Consider the following 18560-nt stretch of genomic DNA (forward strand, 5'->3'; position numbering starts at 1 on the left):
TTTAAAATTTAACTTACTCTTTATGAACTCACATCCTTGATTACTAATAGCACTTTATTTTTAAGCCAAAATAACATGCCTACCAAAGTAAAAATAACTCAGGAAAACAGTGAATCAAAAGTCATTCATTATGACCAGCATCTACTTTGGCTATTAATCTGTCTTTATATGAAAGTGTTAATAATGAAATTCAGACTGTGTTTATCACAGTTAGATTTTTGTCTTTCCTTAACCTCATCTAAAGCAAAGAAAGGCTTAAGCCAAGGACAATGAAATATCCTACTAAATAAAAATGAAATGAATGAAACTTCTCCAAGTCAATTAGAATTTTTATATCTAACGGTTTTCAAAATACATATGTTATACTATGGTTGGTTCCCACGGGATTTATTACCATTGTTCATTAGATACAATGAAATAATAACAACAAAAGTAATGATTACCGTAACTTCCCTCAGAAGCACACACAAACTAATTATAAAGAGGTCTTTGCATTTAGCTTTAAAATGTACAATCATCAAAACGCTTGAATGGCCACATGCGTAGGAGTGATAGGTCTCGCACATATTTATGAGCTGCCTTAAATCCTTTCTGGAGTAGGGAGAAAAGTAAACAAAAGACATAGTCACATATTTAATGAGGAGGGAGAGAAAAATCTAAATTGGTATGCAGTCACTGCTCTCACAAGCCATTTTATTTTCTAAATGTTATATCGAAATGTTTAGATGCCGCCTTTCAACCAATACCACAAATGTAGGAGACAAGCAAAATGAGCCAATGTCACAGATACATGGGACATCATAAGAAAAAAACACAAAAATAAAATACCTTTTTAAACAATCTGTGATCCTCAAATTTAAAAAATTTTTTTAAAAGATTAAATCTTTTCAGAGATAAGGTCTCATTTTGTTGCCCAGGCTGGTCTCAAACTCCAGGCTTCAAGCTATCCTCCCATCTTGGCCTCCCAAAGTGCTGGATTACAGGGGTGAACCACCATGCCTGGCCAAATTTTTAAGTAAATATAACAGTGCTACCTGCCATCCTCCAGGTGATTCCCGATTGTCCCCAGGCTGTGCCATCTTCTGTGACTCTGGGAAGAATTCCATGCTCCTGAGTCAGAGTAAAATATCTTTGCTTTAGTTTAGATGGGATTTGCACAGGGATAATGCAATTTCATCTGTCTTTTTTGCCCCACTTAAAAATTAAACAGGAAACACATATATGCCATATAAATGTATCTGTTTTTTCTCTCGCTGGTTTTATTTAACTTTCTCCTCCCTCTAAAGCATTTCTTCCCTTTCTCATACATTTCTCTTATGGAGAAAAGAATAATCAGACATTAGGAATTAATTTGAAAATGTGTTATAAGCAATTTTATTACATGACTCCTTGAGCAAAAAGTACTTTTCATTAGAGACAATGCTTTATTCAAACTGTGTTTTTAACTGGTAAGTGGCATATATGACCTACTAAGCCATAGGATGAACAGACATCCATTGTGTAGAGTAAAGCTATTTTTAATCCCATTTGCCATGTATAGCAAAGACCAGTTTCCCCAAGTGTAAGCCTCAACCTAACTCTCTCAGCAACCCTCCTGGTGCCCCCAGCCTTACATGATATACTCCAACAAAGCCTGAATGCATAGCATGACCAGATTTAACAAACTGAATCACAGAATGCTCAGTTAAATTTGAATTTCCAATAACCCACACATAACAGGTTCATATATGTTCCAGTTATTGCATAGGATATCCTAAGCCATTATCTGTGGTTTAATGGGAAGTTCAACTTTAACTGTGTGTCCTGCATTTTATCTCACAGTTCTGCAATCATATCCTCCATGCCACTGTTTCAAGCCATTCTGGGCAGACTTTTCCTTCCATCTCAGGTGACCTACTGTGCCTTCTCAACAAGGAAGACCTAGCTCAAATGGCTTTTTCTCCTCCTCCATAAAATCTTGGCTGACCTGCTCCACTCAGTCCAAGCAGAGTTGATCATTCCCCCTTTGTGCCACAACAGTGCCTGGTACATATTCCATTATGCCCTGAGTCACAAGCTGTATCTCACCCACTTGTGTGTGTCTGGATGTGAAGTCAGTGGGACACAGTGTGCTTCACTCAGCCACATCCCCAATACCAAAAGCTAGTAGATACCTCAGGAGAAATTTTGGGTGGGGAAGGAGCAGAGGGTCAGAGCCAGACAAAGCTGGATTTGAACCCAGGATACTATGCCAATACATTTACACTCTCAAGGCTTAAAGTTCCTTGTCTGCACTTTGAAAAAAATAAATAAAAACATCCCTGGTGAAGTAACTGTTGAAAATTAAATTAAGTGGTTTATCTGTAAGAAACTTGTCACTAAACATAAAACCACCAAAATAGTTAGTTACTTTCTAATCCCATGCTCTTTACTAAACTAAAAAATCTTTTCAGAGTTATAATGCCTTTCCTCTAAAAAAAAAAAAAAAAAAAAAAAAAAAAAAAAAAAAACCTGGAGAGACCTTCAATTTCAGTTTTTTAATTAAGCTTTAAATTTTGTCTGATTATGAGCTAATATACTTAATAAGAAGGTAAGCTCAACTTTTTACAAGACATTTATTTGTTCTTACTAATTTACCTGCCCAATTTTCTTCCTTTGCAATTATGGCACTTCCAATTAGACCATATAAAACGAGAAAAACTCCGCTCCCAAAAGCTTGCAAGAGAAGAGAGCTTCTAAAAATTACTCTTGTCTCATCTGTCTGACTCACATTTATCTAAAAATAAAAGGAAAACTAGGAGAAAAAATAAACGAACAGAGGATAACATGCAGCCTCATGTCTCTGAGTCAGATAACAAGATAATTTTTCTGCATGCTCTATATTTCACTTTTCTTTTCAAAATGACCTTTCTACCCCCCAACCCTATCACTAGAATATAAATCCATTAATGAGGAATCTTTTCTTCCCCTGTCCTTTTTCATATCAATTGCAGCAGGACGCTGGACTGTTCTTTGAGTTCATTCACTTTATAGCTATTAGAAATAAAATATAGCCTGGAGACAGCCTGTCTCCAATTGGTTAAGCACAAGTTGAAAAAAGAAATTCCTGAGTTTCTTTCATCTGCCACTGATTTTCCATGTGAAACCTAGAGAAGTGTCGAGACTTCATTTTTTAAATCTGTGAAATGGGTGAATCATTAAATTTTAAAAAACCTCTTTTAATGTCCATTTTTGGCAGAAAATAAGAAGCTCTTAAAATATTAGTGTTTTATACTTAATGATTTTAAAATATGCTTGTTTGACTTTCACTCCCATAGAATTAAATGACATTGCTCATTAGGTGTTACGAAATAATAAGAATAATCATATTAATAAAATGTAGTGGTTACTGTAACTTTCTCCAGAAGTACTCACATTCTAATCTAACTTCTGAAACTAAAAGAATCACTGAGAAAAATATGTAGAAAACCTTAGAATAAATTGACAGATATCTTAAAGGTATATGTAGACTGGTGCCAATCCATTCAACCATTTACTTATTTGTTCATCAAATGTTTAGCTCTGTGACAGACTTTTCCTGAGTTCCATTTCCTCAGTTTCCTGACAATCGGATTGGACTAGTAAATGTGTAAACTATGTAACTCAGGGGTTTATAGCTTAATGTTCCTAGATTAGTCCTCTGATAATTTTATTAATACTGGTATTCACTGAGCTTTGCTGTCTTTCAATAACATTTGCACTTTTATTGGAGTGTGACCTTTTTCTGAAGACACAAGTACCTTACATTGGACATGCACATGCCCGGTTGATGGTTAATGTATGTCAGGGATAGATCTTGAGTCCTCCAACAAGAGTAACAACAAAAGGACGACAACTGAGTTTCAAAGAAGACTTTTTTGCTTGAGTTAGAACCCCAAGAAGTCTTTTGCAGACCCTGGAAACTATGTTATGTCCCTCAGTTATCCTTGCTCAAAGCCTTCCTTTTAAAACAGGTCTCTCTTCCCCCATTAAACTGTCAGAGCTATGAGTGCAGGGACCAAGTCTGTCTTGTTCATCCCATATCTTTATGCTTAGCATAGCACCTGTTCTATAAGAAGTGTGCAAAAATGGTGAATGAACTTTGACGAAGCTTTCTCAACACACTATCCCATTTGATCCATTCCTCCCACACCCTCTTCACAAGATCATTTTCAACATCAAGACCCATAACTGCAGTATACCACATACTCAGCAATCAATGAACAGTCATTTCTCATTGTCTCCTTGCTGGGGGAGGGTGGGGAATGTGACATCACAGTCAAGCAGATGTTACAGTGGGGCAAAAAAAAAAAAAAAGATGAGCAGAAAGAAGGCAAAGTTTATATGGAAAATATTCAAATGGGAAAGTCCAGTTAGGAGAAAATTTCCCTAAGGGAGCAGCACTGGAGAGTAAGCCAGCCCGAAACATTTCCAAAGTACCAGCGATACTGCCTTCTCTGCAAAGTAAACTACCAGAGGTTACCAAAAGCTTCACAAAACTTCCTGATCTTTAAATTTTCTGATACTAAAGAAGTCTGTAAAGGAGGAGGCTAACCAAGGCACCCAATTTTTTAAAAACTCAAGTGCTGGCCTGGCTCCTATGTCCAGCAACAATATCTATTGTCTGCCTACTATGTGCAGTGATGTAGTACATTTCTCCCTCTTCCAGGTGGATATCACATTCATAAACCTAATGCAATGAAAAACTCAAAAGCTTCCCCAGAATGCCTATTTAATGACACTTAGTAAGATATAATCCATACTAAGAAAAGCTGAACGATACTTTGAGATCCAAAGTGTAAGGATCCCATGGGTATCTTGTGTAATTACAATTAGTAATTGTATACAGGTACACACAACTCTTAGTGCTTTCCTTAACTTTTCCAAAATGGCTTAAGAATTTGATCAGGGCAACCACATCCACTCATATACCCTGGAATGTCAACTTGTACTTTCCCTGTGAAGATCTTACCAGCACACAGACTCAGGGGACACACATGGAGTGGAGGAAGAGAAAGAACAAGAACAGCTGGTTCAATCCAGAGTGTCAATAGTTGTCATAGCTGCATGTTCTTACATTTAGGTCAATTTTTTCCAATGTAGGAAGAGAGATCTTGAGATAGCAAAACCTTGCCGTCAAAATCTAAGCAGAACACTTGGAAGATCCAGCTCAGGCCAGTCTGTGGCTTGGGGAAGCCTCTGAAGCCAGCCTGGGCCACCCTATCAGAAGTGCTGTCACTTTACATTGTTTGCAGGAACCACAAAAACGAGACCGCATTTTCACCCTAAAAGGGTGATCCTGATGAAATTCAAGAAGGCAATCTAGAAGAGATTAAATATACTATGACTACACTGCTTAGATTGTTTTGTGATAAGCATGTATCATTTTTACAAAAACAGTAAATCATTTCTAAAGAGAAAAAAGAAAGGAAGGCAGGGAGAAAGAAAGAGAGGGAGAGAGGGAGGGAGGAATGGAGGGAGGGAGGGAGAGAGGGAGGGGGGAGGGAGGGAAGAAGGAAGAGCACATGCTTTGCTCTTTTATCATTGGTATTCATAGAAGGCTGGGGATTGCATAATTAGAAGACTTACTGGCCCTTTAACCACATGCTTCACTAAAGCACGTCATCATTTCTGAACCCAGATGCTTGATTTCTGAATACTGTGGCTATGGAGGTTAGTGCGGAATCTTGGATCAGCTCTCATCTTGCCTGAGTTCCCCAAAAATTCACTTTGGGTCCTGCAACATGGAGCACTGGTGAAAGGAAACAGAACTCCCTACAGCTTCAGAGAAAAAGATGAGAGGGCTCTCAAAGTCTTCTGTGCTAATGGGAAATATTCATTCTTGACCTCTTTTCCTCTCCCTCCAGAGGCTCATGGCTCTTTGTAGACACAACTAGGGAGTTTGAACAGTTTCTCTCATATTTCTAGGTCAAGAGAGCAAGGCTAGAGTTGTTCAGATATTTACTGAATGCCTAATAAGCACAAAGCCTCGTACTTAGCACTATAGGGATCAAAAAAACTAAAAGATACAGTTCCCACTGGAGCAAGAAGAAATATATAAGCAAACGCTAAATGATAAATTAACAGCAAAACATGAGATTTAACAAAGTTGTTGCCAAAAGCAAATGTAGAAACCATGAGTGCTCTTCTGAACAAGGTGATGTATTTAATATACACTGCTTTCTTTAATCATTAATCATGGAATTATGAGTATGTACTCTGGTAAAAATAAATCAAAATAAATAAGAGTTGAAAAACTACCTATCAGGTACTATGTTGATGACTTGGGCAATGGAAAATTGAGAGGCCCAAGTGTCAACGTCACACATATTGTGATTTATTACCCATGTAATACACCTGCACATGCATCCCCTAAATCTAAAATATGAAAATGAAAAATAAAGTTAAATTAATAAATAGTTGATTTATCAACATCTGTTAAATGAATACACACACATACACACATGCAATCACCAGTCTGTTAAGATAAAGTTGAAAAAAAATCACAAATATATGTGAATTTTAAATATATAGAAAGCAGAGATTAAGCAAAGATGGCATTTATTGAGCATCTTTACTGTGCTCCAGGTACTGTCCTAAATGCTCTAAATGCATTTTTCTCAACTAATTCTTGTAGCATATTAATGGGATAGAAATTATTACCTTTTATATCTGACTTAGGTTTATTAGAAAGGTTTAAGTAATTTACCTAAGGTGTCACAATTAACCCCACATTTTTGAAACACTGTACATTATATTAGAGAATTGGAATGGTCAGTGTTGTACAGAAACAACACTTGTCTGTCCTTAGGAAGCTTAGCATTTCATAACAAACTCAGGAGTCTCACAGGGTTGGCTTAATTATTCACATAAAAGGACGATTATTATAAGAAAGACTCAAATATGTATTGGTAAATTGGCTAAGGAATAAACTTAACTGAAACAACTCTTTGGAGGGAGGTGGACATTTAAACCAATTTGTAAAGAAAGTCTATGAGGAATTCATTCATAGTTTCTCATTAAACTCTTCTTGGACACCTAGTATGTGTAAGTCCAACCCCTTACAATGACAGAAACAGAAATAAAACAGATAGAATCCCTGCCTTCAAGGAGATGATGTAATCCAGTGTGAGGTGATGGGATGGTCGGAAGGTGAGGAGGAAGGAGACAGACAATACAACGGGTAGTAAGTCCTGTGATTGAGATACAGACAAAGGGATGTAGAAGAACAGGGATGGAGCCACAAAGTTCTCCCTGTGGGAGCTGGGAATAGCTTCACTGAAGAGGTCATAGCTGATCTGGGCCTAAGCAGATTGGCAAAACTTTGCCTGAAAAATAAGTGGTAGAAAACATTTGTAACAGAGAAGAAAGTAGGTACAAATGCATGAACATAATGAAGCAAGGTTTTCCAAATGAGAAAAGTTAAGCCCCTCTAAAATGGGACAAAGCCAGGAGCTCTTTCAGGTAAGCTTGGCACTAACGGGAAATATTCATTCTTGACCTTTTTCTCTCCCTCCAGAGGCTCATGGCTCTTTGTAAACATAACTAGAGAGATTGAACAGTCTCTCCCATATTTCCAGGTCAAGAGAGCAAGGCTAGAGTTGTTCAGGTATTTACTGAATGCCTAAACAACCTTAGAGAAAACAGGGAAATGAGGGAAAGACAAGACCAGTGAGTGTGAGAAGAGGGAAAAGGGAAGAATTGTTAAGAAAGTATGGCTGACCACAGGAAACTAGGAAAAACCAATGCTTTTCCTTTTCTACTTCAGGGAAAAAGCCATAATTTATACAGTTATTCAACCAGAATCAGAGGTATTATGCACGCCTTCTTCCACTCTGTGACTCCCTAAATCTCATCAATCACTGAGTGTATCAATTCCACCTCCTAAACCTATCTCCTGTCCACTGGCTTCCCTGCAGGCTCAATGCTACCAAACTAGAACAGGCCTCTTGGCTGGGCTAATGCAGCAGCTCCCTAGCCGTGTCGCACCAGTCCATTCTCCTTCCTTTAGCCAGCATGATCTTTTTAGAGACACAAATCCCATCACATTACTCTTCCAGGCACTTCTCAAAACCCTCAAGGTAAAGTTCAATCTGAGCCATGTGGTTCACAAAGCCCAGTGAAGCCATTACTTATTCTGTCCCCCACCCCACCTCCTAGTCCCACCCTTGCCTACTAAACCCATGCATTATGATCTACTAATGTGGAATTCCTTTCCTTTCCTCAGATATGCCATGCCCTCTCTTCTCCAGACTTCTACTTTCCCCAAAGCACTCTCTTCTGCATCTGAAGCACTCTTTTCTCCACGTGTCACTTGGCTACCTCCAACTCATCCTGTGGGCCTCAACTTACATGCCATCTTTTCCAGGAAGCCTTCCCTGATGTTCAGGGCAGGATTATGCACCCTCCCTTGGTGACTACATAACACAGTGTTCTTTCTCTTTCCCAGCACTTAAGAGATGTGTAATTGCCTGCTTAGTGATCTGTATTCCCAAATAGACCTTAAGTTCCCAAATTCAGGGCTATATCCATCTCATTTATTTTATCTCCCTTAGCGGCTGGTGCATATTAAACCAGGAAGTACATGACTGAATGAATCCTACTCTGGGCCAATACTGAAGGAGGATGAAAGTTTGGTAAACAACAGTGACTGAATCAAATGAGGTTCAGTTACCAACTCTGTGACCAAACCACAAAGGCAATTCAGGTTTAATCAGCATTGACTAAGCAGGTTCCAAGCAAAATGAGACCAGCTTGTTTTGCCTACCTGGATCTGACTGTGTAGTTTAGTGAAAGCCAAAAAACTGAGTGTCTATTCAGGGCTGAAAATGGTTCTCTTCCCACCTTGGGTCCAGAAGATGAGAGTTATACAAATAAAAAAGCTGGAACATGAGGCTTGAGTCAACGTGGGGGTAAGAAAATGATCTTATTTGGCAGATTGGAGAAATATCAGAAATTGATTTTTAGTTCTCCACTGTAAGAAAATACCTAAAATATGGGACATCTTGTTATAAACAGTACTGTAGACAACAACTTATTGTACTGCTTATAACAAGATGTCCTATATTTAAATTATAATTACTTGTTAAATTACAATTTGTTCCATAAAATAATATGTATTACCTACTTCAAATAATCCAAGAACTTACTTTTATCACCTCCTAAATGTAAATAGGCTCTTTTCCCCTTCCCTCTACTTTGCACCTAAACCTTATTTCATTCTTTCACTGTGATAATCTTTCTTGATGTTTTTCAGAGTCCATGTGCTGGTTTGAATAAAGTGGCAGGCAAGGCCAAATGAACTATAGCTACCTACCCTCCATATATAAAATATAAGGCTGTGCATGTGGCATAATAAAAATTCCAATAAATACCTGGATATTTGGAAAGGCCAGAGGAGTGGGCAGGAAATGACATGAGATAGAGGAGTGCAGTGGTACCTGGCGAAGGCATGAGGAGTGTCTATTGCACTTCTGTGCTTCAGATCTGTATCTCTGCTGAGCAGTTGTTGATTGGTCTCTTTGTAGCAGCATCTGTCTAGAGGTAAGAAAAGCTGGTCATCATCTGGCTTCCAATTGTGTACAAAGTCTGATAACACTTTCTGGTTTTCAAGAATAATTAAAGCTTTTCTGAACTTTTTTGGGTAAAAGCACACTTAATCATCACGCAGCAAAGCTGGCAGCTGGCCAAAAGCAGGACAATCAAAGGGCTTGCTCTCACAGAGCCCCAAGCGGATCCCTCAGCTTCGGATAAGTACTAGTGGGAGAAACGCAAGGACCCTGGTTCTGGAAATCTTCAAAACCCTTCTGAGTAAAAGCAGATCCTTCTACACTTCTGAGTAAAACTTAAGACTAGAGCATGAAAAGGAGTGAAGAGGCCATGAATAATAATTTTTATTTAATAAATAGAGAATATAGAACAGTTCACAGTTGTGAGCCATAAAGATAATTCTTAAGCAAGAATTTCTTTTTTAATTGACTTGTCTGAATATCCGCCCTCCCTTCCCCCCTAAAATAAACCAAAGTATTACTAGCTCTGGCAGTTTTATACTCAAATGCAAGGTTATATTTAATCTGGGAAAACCTAAGATAAGCACATCCTTCCTAATTACCTCTTTCTAAGTTATGTTTCTTGTAACTCCTCAAGTTAGAGGCTCAAACCATATTTTGAGGGTATTTATCACATTTTATGCCTCTGACTCTGCAGTGTTCACCCTCACGGGGCCCATCCTAGGGAAGGCGACAGAAAGACAACCTAAGTGAATCCCCCCTTCCTTAACAAACCACAGAAGCTGCCAATGTACTGATGTCATCAACTAGATGGCCTTGTTCCTCCATTGATAATAAAGCACTTATTCTAGTTTATAGTAACTGTGAAAATAAAAAGAAATCAAAGACTTGGAAATGTTTTGGGTGATGGTCACTGGCTCTAATCTTACTTTATGTATGACCCTTAATTAATCCCACTCACCTTCTTGCCTCACTTTGTTCAATTTACAACTAGGTGTTTGGGCTCCTAGAACGTTCACAAAACCACCCACTAAAATTCCAGGAGTTCTTGATCTATTTTAGAGGTACCTTATGAAAAAAAATACATAAAATTTGTCCTCCATGGCAAATATCACCTGTTGCCTTGAAGTTTCATGTTTATTTTGCATTTCTATTTTATTTATTTATTTATTTTTTTTTTTTTTTTTTTTGAGACAGAGTCTTGCTCTGCCGCCCAGGCTGGAGTGCAGTGGCGTGATCTTGGCTCACTGCAAGCTCCGCCTCCCGGGTTCACGCCATTCTCCTGCCTCAGCCTCCCGAGTAGCTGGGACTACAGGCGCCCGCCACCTCGCCCAGCTAGTTTTTTTGTATTTTTTAGTAGAGACGGGGTTTCACTGTGTCAGCCAGGATGGTCTCGATCTCCTGACCTCATGATCCGCCTGTCTCAGCCTCCCAAAGTGCTGGGATTACAGGCTTGAGCCACCGCGCCCGGCCTATTTTGCATTTCTTTTTAAAAAATATCCACGTGCACTTTAATATTTTCAGAGTTGAATTTTTTAAATGTTGATCCACCTGAAACTTTATAACATTATCATTTAATGCAAGGCAAAATTATATAAATCTCAAATATTAGTTAAGTAAACATTAATACATATTTTAAAAACATAAAAGCCTTAAAGAGCTTTGAAATTACTTTTAAGTTTTTAACTTTTAGAAATTTAGCTCAATTGTAAAACATTCATAATGTGGTTAGATAGACTGAAGAGGCAAAAACCAAAATCATACGATTTTTTAACACATTGGGAAATGATGTCAACTTAAAAATACATAAATTGTTGGGTGTCCTATTGTATTCATTTTTCCTACTTTTTATTTGGTACATTATTATCTACCAAGATTTATTGATTTGACACAATTCACAAACATTATATGAAGAGAGAAACCCTTTCCTCATCTTTATGTCCATGTATTCCTATGAATATCAACATTAAAGTGTTACTGTCTTGAGATCAATCAAGTCTTACATTTCCTTTTTGAAAAAAACATTTTTTCCCCATTTTCTCTCCTTTGCCTCTACTCCTATTTTCTATCCCATGTTACAATAACCCCCACTATTTTGAGAATTTCTGTTACAGATTTTTATCTCTTTGTAACTCCAGCTTTAATGGAATAGCCTTTCATTAGTCTTCCTTCAATAAATATTTATTGAATGTTTACTATTGCTAGCTAGTGAATTAGGTGCTGAGGGGGCATAGAGCTAAGTAGACACAATCCTTGCCCTCAGTAAATTGACATTCTCAAGAAGTTATCCCTCATTTCTAAAGCCCAGTTTCTTCATCTATAAAATAGGGTAATAATAATTACTGCATGAGCTGTTATGAAAATCAAATGAAATTACAACTTTTAAGCACTTGGCAAAACACCTAACTTTCAGTAAACATTGTTTATTCCATTTTCTTTCTTAGGTGCTATAATAGAAGAAACTCAACCACGGAGATAATATTTGAGCCATGTCTTGAAAAGGGTTGATTTTCAAAGGAAGAAGGAACAAGGAAGGAAAACACTCCAGATACTAAGTGTATCCAGTCTGTATGTGAAAGAACATATTACATGCTGTTTTAAAGAAGTAGAAAGCTGCCCCATAAAGCTAGGAAGAACAAGCAGGACATGAACCTGGAAAGCTGAGCTGGTTTAATGAATTTAATCCTGCAGAAAACAAAGAACCACAAGGGACTTTGATAAAAGAAAATAACATGTTTCCACTTGTGTAATGGAAAGATCACTATGGAGAATCGGTTTGTAGGGTAAGAGCCCAAAGGGAGTGAAATCACGTAAGAGATTCCCAAGATCAGATTAGAGACGATGATGTCTGAACTAAGACAATGACAGTTACTGAATGATAGAGATTGAATTGAGAAATAATTTAGAGGCAGCATCTACCATATGCGGTCACTGACTACACCTTGGGATAAGGGTTGACCCTGAGGTTTTCAGTTTGGTGGTCGACCAGATGAATATACCATTAACTAAAATAAGAACTACAGAAAAAGAATAAATATATTGGGGAAGCAGAGGATGAGGATTTGGAGAAAGCTGGAGATTATGGACATGATTTTAGATAGGGAAAACACCAAGAGAATACCAATCCTGAGAGGGCAGGGCAAAGGGAAGGAACCAATACAAAAAGTCTATGAAGAAAGGTTATAATCACAGAGAATAACATATTGGAAACCAAGAGAGCAGAGAATTTTCAGAAAGAGGATTTAAAGATTTGTGCCAATATCACAGAGTGGTCACGTAAGAAAGCTAGGAGAAAGCTGGTTTCATCTTCTAACCCCAGGACCTGGGGAGAGGGAGAATGGACAGCCTCCCCTCCAGCTGGGTTTGAGGAAGGGCGTGCCATCAGAGCAAATTCGTGTTTTGGTTAAGTTGAGAAGGCAAAAGGAGCTCTCTATAAAAAGTTTAACAATCTGGGGGAAAATTAAAGATCCAGTATTGCAATGGACATGTTTGAGAGGAGAGCCAGTGGGTGGAGGAGAGAGAGGTCCTCAGACCACCAAGAAAGGACAAGACTATCCTGGATAAAGATGGAGCATGAGAGGATTAATCAAGAGGTAATTCTGATTCTTTTTATCTTCATCTTAAGTGAAATAATTCTTAGCCCTTTGATGACCTATCTGATATTACATTAACTAATAAATTTAATACTCTGGCTGTTTTTCAATTCTTTCCTTGTATTTGAAGCTGCTATGCCGATCCAGGCAACAGGGATGCCAGCCTCCATAATGAGAAAGCACTGTCAAGTGGGTCCAAAATTCCAAACGCTTTTCCCATTCAAGTTGAAAGCCACTAGTTCCCCTGTGAGCTTCTCAAGTGTCACCTCTGGATTTAATGACAGTCTTGATATGCTACATGGATGTCTGTTTACAGTAGACTCCAGTCATTTTCCCAACAAGAAAAACCTGCATCTGCATTCTTTTGATTTAGCTGTTTATCTTTGTAAAACACATATAAAAGTGTTACTTACTAGTCAAGCCAAGACATTATCCTGCAGGAGCCGCCTGAAACCCCATCATCACTGTATTAGAAAAAAAAAAAAAAAAAAAAAAAAGCTGGCAAAGTCTAGGTGTGCCCCTTGCAGTTATTTAATAAGCTAAGAGAGAAGACTGGGTAAACTAGATGTCTAAATTGAAAGATAAAGTTCTGAAAATTGTTTTTGTCACCAGATATGCCTTGTTGAGGGCCCTGTTTTCTTTTGCCAACATGCTGAGTCTAGTATTTTACAGCCAGCTTTTTCAGCAGTCCTGTGATTAAAGAAAAAAGATGGACTGCTAGAGATACCACATTTGGACCAGCTGCAGGAATAATTTAACCAACATGGCATGAAGGATATTGTTCAAGTGAGTAGTTTGCTCTACTCTCAAATTAGTAAACAAACAGATTATCAAGGCCATTTGTTGATACACTTACCCTAGTGTGGTGAATTTAACGTATGGGTCAAAAATTTCTTGACACTCGTATCAAAAGGTAGATCAAAGGATCTATCTATGTCCTATCCCCTTGAAACCAGAAAAACTTAGGACTGCTTTAGCCAATAGAATATAGTGTAAGTGATGCGGTTTCCAAGGCTAAGTCAGAAAAGGCGATACAGTTTCAGTCTGATCCTCTTGGAACACTCTCTAGAAGAAGCCAAGCACCATGAAATAAGTCCAACTATCCTGCAACCACCGTGCTGGACAGGCCATGTGTAGGCATTCAGTAAAAGCCCAGGTGAGCTCCTGTTGAACAGCCAACATAAATTCCCAGTAATATGAGGGAGGCATCTTGAACATCAAGCCCAACTGAGCTACCGTATCCTCAATTTAACTACTGTATCCTCAGGCTACTGTATCTCCAGCTGATATATGCCTGCAACTGCAGAAGAGATTTCAAGCAAGAATCCCTCCTCCAAGCCCTTTCCAAATTCCTAGCCCATAAAATTGTGAGCAAAACAAAGATTAAGTTGCTAAGTTTCAGAGTAATTTGTTACACAGCAATAGTAATCAAAACAGAATTAGTTACCTAGAAGTGGGTTACTGTTGAAAACAAAAATAACAACAACAAAACCCAAAAAATGTGCATTGACTTTGAGACTGAGTGCTGAACACTCAGTTTGGGTGCTGAGAAAAAGCTGGAAGGATTAAGGAGACTACTGTCAGAAGTCTAATGGCCCTCGAAAATACTCAGTGAGAGCTTCAAGGTAATTGAGAAAAATGTTATTAGAAGCTGGAGGAAAGGGAATTCTTGTTCAATAGTGGGAAAATTTAGTTAAACCATTCCTGCAGTAACAGAAAATAGAAAATGTGCCTCAGGAAGTGATGGATTTGGCTAAGGAGATCGCTAGGCAGAATGAAAAAGTCCATTGATTTCTTTTAACCATATATTTATAAGGCATAGATAGAGCAAGATGAGCCAAAGAAGAAAATGTTGTTTCCAAGATTATGTGGAGAAAATAGAAAGAAGCCAAGGCTTAATGGACTTGAATACAACTCTGTTTCCAATCTCTCCCAGAAAAAAATTCTAAACATAAGAAAACGTCTTAGGATAAATATTGAATCTGGAAAAATGTGGTCTCATGGTCAATACGAAGACTATGCTGTGACTGCAATTTTTAAAACTTCAGAATCATTTTAGATGGTGCCTCAGAGACATTTTCAAACAAACAAACAAACAAAAAAGCCTTTTAAGTATCTTAAGGATTGCCTGGTTAGCCTTTCTGTTAAATAATAAGGCTTCTAAGACTGCTAAGAGTGTGGTCTCATAACCACCTTATAGGGAGCCCGAGGTACACAAGGACTTACCTGGGAGAGATCTGTGCATGTGGATTTTATCTAATGGAGTGGATTTTATCTAATGGAATGGATTTTAAATTGGTACACAAGAAGCTTACAGAGTTTTTAAAAGAATTGTATAAGCTTGAACTGAAATGAACGTAGACAGTACAAAATGGAGGGATGCCTTTGAGCAGGAAACAGACTGAAAAAAATGACTCAGCTGCCACACCGGTCATTTCTTGTGGAAAGGAAAGATGAATCAGAGAGATAGAAGCAAGATTCTGAGGGCAAACCAAAATCTACAGACAATTAGTCCCAGGCAACAGTGCTGATCCCTCATTTAAAACTGGCAATTTGTGCTCAGCTTATTCCAGGCACGCTACAAATCAGTGGCGATTATCACTTCCATTCCCCCCTTTTTAAATGAGAGTATCTCTAAGTTATCTAATGTCTATTCCACCAATTTCTACTGGAAGTGTGGGAGTAGATAATGTGCTTCTTATATCACAGATCTTCAGATCAGAAAGAATGGTACTCACAGAGATGAACCCAGGGAACAATATCTGAAGAGACTCCTTCCTAGCATTGGTTTAGTTAAGAAGAGTCTGAATCTCCAAGCCTGATGCTGAAATGGGATGATACATGCTTGGGGGGATAAAGAGGAGAAGGGGAATCTTGAGAGGGGATGACTGTATTTTGCGTGTAGGAGAAATTAAAATAATTTGTGACCAGAGCATAGACATTGGTTGTTCAAAATGGATCCAAAACTTTTTGACATTCCTTCTATCCAGAGATAGGATCTATGTGGGTGTATTTATGACTATTTCAACCAACAGTATGAAAGAAGTGATGCCATGTAACTTCTGAGTCTAGGTAAGAAAATATCATGCAACTTCTGCCTGATGTTCTTGGACTTCTTACCCTAGGGGAAGCCAACCACTATGAAAGATGTCCAATTACTCTGAGCCTATCGTGCTGGAGAACTCTCACCCACAGGTACTCCAGTCAACACCACCAATAGCAAATGCCAGTCATGAGAGTAAGTTATCTTGAACATTGAACCAAGTCAAGCCTTTAGATATTGGCAGCCTCAGCCAATATCTGATTGCAACCTCATGAGTAACTCCTGAATTTTCACCCTCAAAATATGGAGCAAAATAAAATGAATATTTTAAGCCACTGAGTTTGGGGGGTAATTTGTTATTCAGCAGTTCTAAGTGAAATACCTATAAATATTTTTCAACAATAAATATGTCTTTTTAGGATTAAAAGTCTTTCTTTGGGTTAGGTCAGAGAGAAAGATCAAATATATAACCGAAATCATAAGACCAAGAGGCCAAATGGAAGTCAGAAATAAAAGCTGGACAAAGTGAAGGTTTAGTTAATGGGAGGATGCATAAATAATGGTATGTTTACCATATAGAATATTTTGAAACTATTGTTGAAAATGTGGGGCCATATTATTAGATTTGGAAGGATTTTTATGGGTAATTTTTTTTGTTTTGTTTTGTTTTGTTTTGTTTTTTTTGAGACGGAGTCTCGCGCTGTCACCCAGGCTGGAGTGCAGTGGCCGGATCTCAGCTCACTGCAAGCTCCGCCTCCCGGGTTCACGCCATTCTCCTGCCTCCGCCTCCCGAGTAGCTGGGACTACAGGCGTCCGCCACCTCGGCCGGCTAGTTTCTTGTATTTTTTAGTAGAGACGGGGTTTCACCGTGTTAACCAGGATGGTCTCGATCTCCTGACCTCGTGATCCGCCCGTCTCGGCCTCCCAAAGTGCTGGGATTACAGGCTTGAGCCACAGCGCCCGGCCCATGGGTAATGTTAAATGGGAAATATAAAACAATAAAGGATGTTAAATATCTCCCCTCATATATGTGTGTACATATACATTTGAGTGTGTATTTCTGTGTGTGTGTGGTATGTGTGTGTACATACACATTATTTTATATGTATGTGTTCTGTATGTACAAGTGTATATTCTAGATGTATGTATGCATATGATTTTTAAGCACAGTTAAAAATATGGTAGTATACAAACTAGATTGCCAATATGGCTACCCCACAGTTGAGAGGAAAAAGGTTTGGTAGTCAGAAAGGAAAGAGGGGAAAGAGAGTCAAACAAAAAGAAAAATAAAAGAATGACTGCATTACAAATATGTGGTCAAACATTTATGAATTTATACACTATGTATACATATATATACGTGTTTACAAAAGTTAAATTATTCAGATATGTGGGTGTGTGTGTGCCTATGGGGACACAGAGTATAGATTACAGATGAAAGTATTATTACTGGCTGTCAGCAAGAATAAAGAGGAAAATAGAGGACCAAGACAGTCATAGCAAAACAAAGCACAGAGGCACAGTGTGAAACTAGCTCAATCCAAGCAACAAACACTAATGTAATGGTGACTAATTGAGGAACACATAGATACAGGTCAAAGCAAATATTAAAAGTAATTGGAGTCAAAAGAAAAGAGATACTGAAGAACAAGATAAGAATATTGGACAAAAGTAGGAGAGTCAGGAAGAAGAAAATCTGAATAGAAAAAATAGGGCTAAGTACTGAGGCAGAGACAAGATTGACAGAGCAAGCAAGAAGTCGGAGAAGAAAATGCTAGGGACCACCAGCCACAAAAGACCTTAATAACTGACACCATGTCTTATCTCGGCCAAGGAACTTATAGATAATGTTATTTGTGGATTACTTGGGGACCGGCAGTGTTACATAGGATAAATGTGTCTAATTAGTGACAACTAGAAATTCAAAGGCCACTAGTGTGAAGCAGCTTACTATGGAAATAAGCAGCATTTTCCAAGGTGTGGAAACCCTTCAGAAGAGCTCTGAAATGTGTTTTCCAGAGGCAAGTGCTAGGTTCTGCCTATCTACCCATAAATTTGACAGCAAGAAGAGTCATTACTGCTTTCCCTTGAAATTTCATACTGACTTTTGTCCAACAGTTAGTTTAATTAAGTCATATTCACTCATTTCTAGGAAGCTCAAATTTCTTTCTCTAGAGATAAATAACACTGTACATTTACACTTACCATTTGATCCATTTTGGAATCACAAACCCTCCAATAAAAATTTTTTGGTCCATATGTCAGTTTACTAAGTTCTTCAGGTGGAAACTGTAAGTATAGTAAAGCTTGCATTAGTAAAAAGAAAAAAGAGAAAATTCTGTTTCCAAATGTGTCTATCATATACATCATCCAAAAAAATATTTCAGAACTGCCTCTCTATGCTAGAGAAAACTGCAA

General features: G+C 38.1%; 1 long non-coding RNA gene across 1 annotated transcript in view; it reads right to left on the reverse strand.

Moving 5' to 3' along the window:
* Positions 1-1033: 1033 nt before the first annotated feature.
* The window catches only part of LOC102114843 (uncharacterized), a 29980-nt gene continuing 12453 nt past the window's right edge, over positions 1034-18560 (reverse strand). The window contains exons 2-4 of the long non-coding RNA XR_001489968.4: positions 18348-18431; positions 9438-9534; positions 1034-1110 (exon numbers count right to left, since the gene is read on the reverse strand). This is a non-coding gene — a long non-coding RNA (uncharacterized lncRNA). The remainder of the gene's footprint in view (positions 1111-9437; positions 9535-18347; positions 18432-18560) is intronic.

Source organism: Macaca fascicularis, chromosome 4 (genome assembly GCF_037993035.2).
Source record: "Macaca fascicularis isolate 582-1 chromosome 4, T2T-MFA8v1.1".
NCBI classification, from domain to species: Eukaryota; Metazoa; Chordata; class Mammalia; order Primates; family Cercopithecidae; genus Macaca; species Macaca fascicularis.